We start from the raw sequence: 8,806 nt of genomic DNA, 5'->3' as shown, positions 1-8,806 counted from the left end.
TAGCACCACTATCAAAATACCACACATGTGAATCTACAGCAACCGCCATGCATGCATCATGGACTACAGGATTGTAAGTGCACTCTTCACTAAAAGACCATTCTGCATCAAAATCAGCATCACAGTCTCCTTTCGCAAAAGACTCAACAATGGCTGCATTTGTTGTGGAACCAGCATTTGCAGTGGAACCACCCTCTTTCTTCTTAGCCTCTTTGGCCTTCAACTTAGGACACTACTTGATCAAATGATCATTAGCTTTACAATAATGGCAACGCATCTTCTTTTTGCCCTTATCACCAAAATTTCCAGATGAATTCCTGCCAGCACAAGCATTAGGAACAAAACTTTTTCCACTCGGAGTAGAACCATAAGAAGTGGTTGCATTGTTGTTACCACCCTTCCTTTGAGAAGCAATAAAAGCCTGTTCAACTGCACGCTGCCTAGTCCTATTTTTTTGGAAAGTGACTCTTGCAATAGCAATGTGCATAATGCATCAAACTTGACAACTTCAGGATTTCCTTGGGTCATAAGTCTCCAAGTACTAGCAAAACTTTGGTAAGAATCTGGTAAGGCATCAAGAACAATCTGCACAAGGGAACTGTCTAAAATGACTTCACGTGCAAAAATAAGTTGCTCATTGATATCCTTGACACTATCAAGGAAAGTGTCCATATCATCTTTCTCGTGCATAATTTTGTATTCCAGCTCTTTACACAACAAAGCAATTTTAGCCTCATTGCGGCTTTCATAAAGACCTGCTAGAATATTCCAAGCCTGTTTTGCAGATTTCACTGAACGAATGTGAGGAGTAATGGTGTGCTTCACAGACAACACAATCAATGCATGAGCCTGCGCATCCTTTACATCCCAACGAGCTTGTTCTGTTGTAGGTAAAATAACTCTAATAGGAACAATTCTTGCAGCAAGACCTGCAACATCCTCAACATTGCCTACATCCTTAGAACCAGGACATACATCAATGCCTTGCACAATATTCTAGACACTCTTTGACACAAGAACATGTTGCATCATGTACGCCCACATAGGATAATTGTCCCCATCCAATCTGTCTTCAGCAGCAAACATCTTGAACACATCTGTGTTGTTGTCAGCAATGGAAAATGTTTGCACCTAATGTTAAAATTGCCCGAAATGAGGAGAAATTGAGGGAGACTAGCATGTGCTATATAGCACAATCCGCAGTAGACTGTATGGGACCTGTTATGCAAAAAACGGCACTGAGAAAATTCTACACTAAATGACAAAATTGAATGTGCAGGCCTGCCTGTAGTGGAAACGGAGGCCGAAATGAGCTGAATCAAAAATCTGAGCAGATTACGCTCTACGAGCTTGCCCATAATTTTTATCGATCTGCAAATGCTCGCCAAAGCTCATTGAAATCAGAGAAAATGAGCAGGCGTGTGCTGGAGCTGTTGGCGACCAAGCCCCAGAGGATGCAACCGTCTTTGGATACCAATTTTTGGAATTAGGGTTGCAGAGAAACACACACATCTTGGAGAAGACGAAGGAAGCTCAACGCACACAACTGAGAGTGTGTTTCTTAGTGTGCAATGGAAAGATAGATAGCCCTAGAGTGATGGGCGTATATACATTGCACGGGGGAGAAATCCTCCTAAAGAGGGAAAAAATAGCCCGGTGGTCCTAGTGTGTTCACACACACCACTACCACATGTACATGCTAACAAAAGTCTCTTGGATATCGCGCTCGAAAATTGCACTTTGTCTTCCACAATTGAGGCTAATAATTTTGTAGTTTCCAGTGCTAGCAAGTTGTGTGGTTATCTTGTCTAGTGGGAGACCTTGGTATACATTAGACTCTAGTGCTACGTTATGATATCCAAAGTGCAATTGCATTAGCAAAGAAACACGTGTTTCATTCCAAATTAAAACACATCGAGGTCAAGTATCATGTGATACAGTATATTTTTGGCTAGCAAATGCATTAAGTTAGCCAAACTCTACACGGGTGAGAACCTAGCGGATACTTTGACAAATAGTCTATCCTCAAAGCAGTTTGCACATCGCATCAAGATGATCGGCATAGGGTGAATCTATGGTCATGCTTGACACTTATATATTTGTATACACTAACCCTTACACTTATAGCCTCTTGGGCCATGTTGATCTTAGCGGGGTGAGCAACACTTCTCATGGAGAGCTCCATCGGTTCTGCGTTCTGTTGCACTACACCACACTCGCACTTGCACGCACGTGCTCTGTACACACTTACACTTTTGTATCCAAGAAGTGATCCTCTTGACTCATTCTAAAACTCTAAGACTGCTTTAAAGTGAAATTTTTTATACCACTTCCTTGAACCCTGCTTTAAGCCATAAAATGCTTTCTTGAATTTGCATACAAGTTCCTCCCTTCTAAGTTATTCAAAACCTTCAAGTTGCTTCATGTAAACATCCTCTTCTAAATCCCCATGAAGAAAGGTTATCTTCACATCCATTTGGACACGTTCCATGTCCTCAATGGCTACTAAACCAAGCATTGTGCACAATGTAGTCATCTTGACCAAGGGCGAAAACATTTTATCAAAATCAACTCCCTTCTATTGCTTGAATCCCTTAGCAACCAATCAAGTCTCATACTTAGGCTTGTGATCATCAGATGTAACCTTTTCCTTGTAAACCCATATGCAAGGTAAGTCTTGCTTAAATTCTAGCAATTCAATCAAGTCCCATGTCTCATTGTTGACGATCAAGTTGTACTCATATTGCATGGCTTGCTCCACTTGACCTTGTCGTCCATTTACGTGGCTTCTTTGTAACAATATTTCTCACCATAATCAATCAACATGACATAATCTAGAACCGCTCAGGTGGATGTGAGGATCTAGAAGATTGTCTCAAAGCATGACTACTACTCTCTGTCCTCTTAATTGGAGCATTGTTAGTGAAAGATCCATCACTCTTCTTGTGATGTCCTTGAATGTGACTTTTCTATATATTCTTTTATGTACAAAGAATAATGCCAATGGTCAACAAAGTCAGCGTGTGGCCGGAATCCAAGCATCCAACCTTGAGGCAAGGCACATGCGTCCTTTACCCCAACACCTCCCACTTAAAGGAAAATGTGCCAATAAGTCGGTCCTACTATCTAAACTACTAGTATGTACAAGAAATAGGTGAGAGACTCTCTCACCCTACACCCACTGGCTCACTCAATCAATATTCATGTAGTCGTATTGGCTCTAGTGATAGGCGAGCATGGGATTCCATGCTAAGGCTAGCATGCAAATTCCGTAGGCATCTCTATATGGTATGTATATCTCCACAATGCATCATGCTAGTGTTAGTCATTGTACAATTGACAAGCACTACTACAAATGCTCCCACTACAATTGCTAGGTCAAGCCTCAACATTAGCAGTTCATACATGAGATGTCCAAATGCTGCTAAAATCTATACAACCCTCACTATACTAGAATCCTCTGCACTATATGCATAGACTACATCATTAGGTGTCATAGCTGACACTAAGATGGCTACGTACCTCTCATCCATAAGCAAAACTATGTGTCCTGGCATCAACTTATCAACATCTAGCATGCTAATAACAAAGAACTCCATGTTTGGCATCTCTGTGTGTATCTTTGGAGAGCATACTCACTCTACCTCTATCTACACCCAATCTGATAGCACTTTTTGTGTCTCATTGGAGCAATCCTGCTCCACCTTGTCCACTGACATGCCCTACATAGGTACATGCTCTCTCTCGTGAGCATGGTGAAGCTCATGCATGAAGGAGACATGTCTCGTCTCCTTGAGGGGTTCACTATGTGTAAAACTACCATATCACATGCGTTTAAGACATGTTTGTAAAACCCTTATCTGTGAATTTTGTTAAGAATATAATGTAACCTTTTCTTTTAAAATCTGTAAGTTTTTTTCAAATTTGAAAAATTAGTTCCCTTCTGTATACATATTTTTGTAAGTTTCAAGAACTTCAAATACCCTTTTGTTGAACTCACGTGATAGGTTACATTTTTATTAGGTGACCTACCCGGGCTCGTCTCTTGCTCATCACATGATAGCAATAAACCGAGATTTTGTCGTCTCGTACCTCACATGCATGCATAGGGTAAACCAACCACTATGGGATCCTTGCATTATCAACAGCGATCTGCAATGCATCTGTCCAAAAGGAGATGGTCTACCAAAGAGCAATGTGCACTAAGTGCTTCTAGATTTACCTCAGTAAGGGACCAAGAGGAGAGATAACTACATCTCAATAGGGGTACAAAAGGAGGTAGTGTATCAAAGAGCAACGTGCATCTAATGGAGCTTTAAAAACCTTAGGGTTAGCTTCATTAAAGACCTCCAAAAGTTATTGTTAAAAAGTCCTTTGACCTTGGGCAAACTAAGGTTGCCCTTGAGGTGGAAATCCTACCCAAGCATGAGGTGTCGGCTTGCTAAGTGTTTGCGGGAACCTTGCCCAAAAGCTTGAGGTGATTCTCACATGCTTAAATGACTAAGGTTCTTGAAGTGTTCAATTCAAAGATAAACTCTCAAGAGGCATAAAACATTTCCATGCTTGATTGACTAAGTGCTTGAAGTATTCAATTCAAACCAAATGACTTTATAAGCATAAAAGACACATGTTCAAAAAATTCTCCACATGTGTCCCTCATGATGTACTTGAAGGCTTTAAAGGGGTCCAATGAGAATTTAGATGCATAAAAATAAATAATTACGTTCTTTCTCTCAAAGAGGAAAAAGAGGACACGTGTCCCAAATGATATAATTAAATATTACTAGAGAGAGAGAGAGAGGTGGACCAAGCATGAGAGGGGGATATACTCTCTCTCACACACACACACATTCTCTCATTGTGTGGAGTGCAAAGTGCAATAGCTCCATCTCCTTCTTCAAGCTTGTTGAGAAGTGGAGAGCCTAGACCAACACTCTTGGCTATGGAATACAAATCCAACCAAGAGCCATGCTTCAATGCTTAAGCTTGTCATCTTCTCCATCTTCATTACTATGCTATTATGCTATGCTAAGCAAGAAGAGTGATGATAAGTGAGGAAATATTTCTTTCTCCTATGAATAATTCTTATTCCTCTTCTCTAGCCTCCTTCCCCGCTAGCTCTCTCCACCTTTCGAACACCAAGGTCACAAGGAGCACAAAGATTGTATTGTACCAAGTCTCTCTTGATGGGAGAATCTATAATACAAATGCTTTTGGAGGGGGAACTGGCTCCAAGTAAATCCGGTCCTCAACTATTGTCATGTTCTCTAATACTCTCTCTCTTGCAAAAGTATTGTTTATGCCAAGCTAATTAATTACTATGTTCATGTTGCTACCATAAATTAAGTTCACCCTCTATGTTCTCACAAAAATGCTTACTCTATTTGTCTTAATTCCGCTATTCTCAAAGTTCATAGGCCATTCCCATTTCATCGGTACCAGAGAATTTGATTTCTCTTTTCTTGCTTAAGCAGAGAGGTCCTTAAGTAGCCTTTCAATGGTTGATTTTGTTAATCATATTAGGGTAAGTGGGATTGGCATCTATTATCGGTTTTGTTGAGCCCATTATGTGTAATATGGTGCACATCACGGGAGCTTTGGTCCTAATAGTGGGGTATTTTTAGACTTGCCTATGGCTTTGCCATTAGTGAGCCATAAGAAGTTCGAAAGGATCTATCCCTCCGCAATTCTTCTATGTTAGACCCACCCCACTACTCTCTATAATTAACCAATTCGAGCCGTGGGTATAGATACTTAAGTGCTTACTTTCAAAGACTAAGAGGAGTAGCAACTAAGGTTTTGAATTGCCAAAGGATACACTAAGTAAACACATAAGTATAATTAGCATGGCTAACAATAACTTTTATTTTTCACATGAAGATGCTAATGATGATGTCCCCATGTTTATCAATTATCTTGTTACTAGGTTGCATCAATCTATGGGCAACCCTACTTTGTAACCTGAAGATACCCAACAGCTTTGTGCTTATGGGATTTCCCTTCCTCTCCAAGAGGAGAGAGAGTTTAGGAGGCCTCTTCATGAGACTCACGAAAGAAAACTCTCTCCCATAAGAGAGGAGGAGTCCAAACAACGATAAAGAAGTGAATCCCTAACTTCCTCTAAGGATGTGGCTCCACGAAGATGGCGGTTTAGAGTGTCCCCAACTCCTCCCAAGAGGAAACGGTCAACCCATAGTCCTTCTTCTCTTCATTCCTAAAGGGAAGAGAGGAAACAAAGGAAGAAAAAGGAAAGAAAGAGGTCACCCTCTTCTTCTTCTTCTTCACCTTCCTCCTCTTCCGACAAAAGCAATAGTTATTCTCCTAGAGAATACAAAAGCAGAGGACGTCACAAAACTTATCATGCATGGCAAAGGTCCCAAAAGCTCAATAAATACAAAGAGGGAGGAAAGAGGATCTCTTTTCTCACCTATGATGGCTCCTTTGGTGCCACCGACAAAGTATTGTCCTTCATCCATTAATTTGATGCGGCCTTTGGAGAGACGAGGGTTTCATGGAGTCCTCAAAGCTACACCATGTAGCTATGCACTTCTAGAAATCTGCTCGTCAATGGTGGGCTAGCCTTCGTGGGAACAGCGAGGCCCCAAAGACATGGAAAACTCTACAAGTTTCTATAATGAAGAAATTCCTTGAAAGCGATGCCAAGGACAAAGTGCTCACTGAATGGCAATGTTTAAAGCTACTCTTCAACGAGTCTATCCACAAGTATGTAGAAAAGTTTTGGGATTTACATCTCAAAGCTACAGTCTTTCAAAGGATAGACTTTGTCAAACAAAAGCAACAATTTTATGCGTTATTACGTGAAGAAATGGCCGAGTATGTCAACTCACAATGGCCTAGCACTATCATCAAAGTCATCCACCACCCATGGTTGCTTCAAGGATCAATTTTCAACAAGGGGCAAGAAGAAATTTCAAGCCCATGGAAAACAAGGATCAAAATGAAGCTAAAGGAAAGAGTAATGTTCAAAACTCTTCCCAAGGCAACACCAACACCAACAACAACAAGGCCAAGGAGAAATGAGCTTACAAAGGTAAAAATAAGCTCCCTCCCAAAGAATTAGAGGCCTTTCGTAAAGACCATAAATGATTTAAGTGTGGGGAGCAAGGACATGGTTATCGTTCTTTCCCCAAAAGAAATGTACTCAATGACACTCCTAGAGCTTCCACGGTTGAAGCTCCAAAAGAAGATACTCATTGCAAAGTTTTATACCTCTCCTATGCTTGAAAAAAGTAAGGGAGCATGATGCCCTTATTCTCTATGATCTGGCTCTACTCACAACGTCATATCAACGGAGTTGGCCACTAAGTTGGGCATTCAAGCTTTTAAGATGAGAGATACTGTAACTGCTAACACAGCTTTCAAGGGATAGCAAGCCTCTATTACTCCCTTGATTGGGAAGTTGAGGCTTCATGTCCAAATCTATGTCGACAAAGAAAACTTTTTTTTTATCTCTCCTCTCCAACATGAGGATGTTATCCTAGGGGCACCATGGTTCAACCGCATGTCTGCCAACACTGAAGTTCCCTAAACGGAGAATCTATTTCACCTACAAGGAAAAGAGCATGTACATAGATGCTAATGAGTCAAGGAACACAATATCCCTGGTAAATACGCTTGCTTTTGATAAGAAAATGAAAAGCTCTATTTTTGCGTATATGATTTTTTTTAAATCTGTAAATTATGCTAATGTTTTCACAAGTAGCAAGAAAGGGAATCAAGAGGAATTAGAGTTGTCTAATTTCCTAAATGGATTCCAAGATGTTTTCATTGATGACATCCCTAGTGAGCTACCTCCAAAACGAGGGGATGATGACCATGCAATAGAGCTTCTACTAGAAGCTCACCGCCTAATAAACCTCCTTATTGAGTTTCACAAGCTCAAGAAGAGGAGATCATGAGGAAAGTGCATGAATTGGTGGAAAAAGGGATGGTGAGACCTAGCTCCTCTCCATTCTGCTCACCAGTATTTTAGTGCCAAAGAAAGATGACACATATCACATCTGTGTCGACTATAGAGCGCTAAAAAGGATCACTATAAAAAAAAAGATTTCCTGTGCCGAGGGTAGAAGATCTATTTCATAAATTACAAGTTTTGTCCTGACAAATGATCCAGCCGCATTCAAACTCACAATGGACAAAAATCTCCAGGCCACTCAAATTCTCTTGAGGAGTAAAAGTGACACCTCCAAGTAATCTTTCAAGTTGTGAGAGAGAATAAGCTTTTCATTAATCAAAAGAAAAGTGATTTTTTTACATACAAGAGATTCAATATTTAGGTCACATTATCTCTCAAGATGGTATCCGTATGGATCCATCAAAGTTGTAGGTAATAAAAGAATGGCCTAATCCAAGGAATCTACATGAGCTAAGAAGCTTTATTAGTGTGTGTACATACTATAGACGCTTCAAAGAAAAATTTTCTCAAATAGCAGGACCATAATATGCCTTAAGAATGTTAAGTATTTATGGACTACTAAGGAGCAAAATGCTTTTGACAAGCTCGAAGAGAAGCTTACCTCTCAACCAGTCCTTATGCTCCTAAATTTCTCAAAGCTATTTGAGGTCCAATGTGATGCTTGTGATGATTGCCTTGGAGCAATTTTGCTTCAAAAAGGGCATGCCATAGCATATGAGAGCCGAAGGCTCTATGCCGATGAACGGGTCTTGGCCATATAAAAAAAAGAGCTTTTAGATATTCTACATGTCCTAAACACATGGAAGCACTATCTCTTGGGGGCTCCATTCATCCTACAAATGGATCACAAAGCCTCAAGAACTTCATGAT

The sequence above is a fragment of the Adiantum capillus-veneris genome, chromosome 8 (assembly GCF_014529385.1).
Source record: "Adiantum capillus-veneris isolate H3 chromosome 8, ASM1452938v2, whole genome shotgun sequence".
Classification (NCBI taxonomy): Eukaryota; Viridiplantae; Streptophyta; class Polypodiopsida; order Polypodiales; family Pteridaceae; genus Adiantum; species Adiantum capillus-veneris.
The sequence above is the reverse complement of the archived record's forward strand: the minus strand, read 5'-3'. Positions refer to the sequence as shown.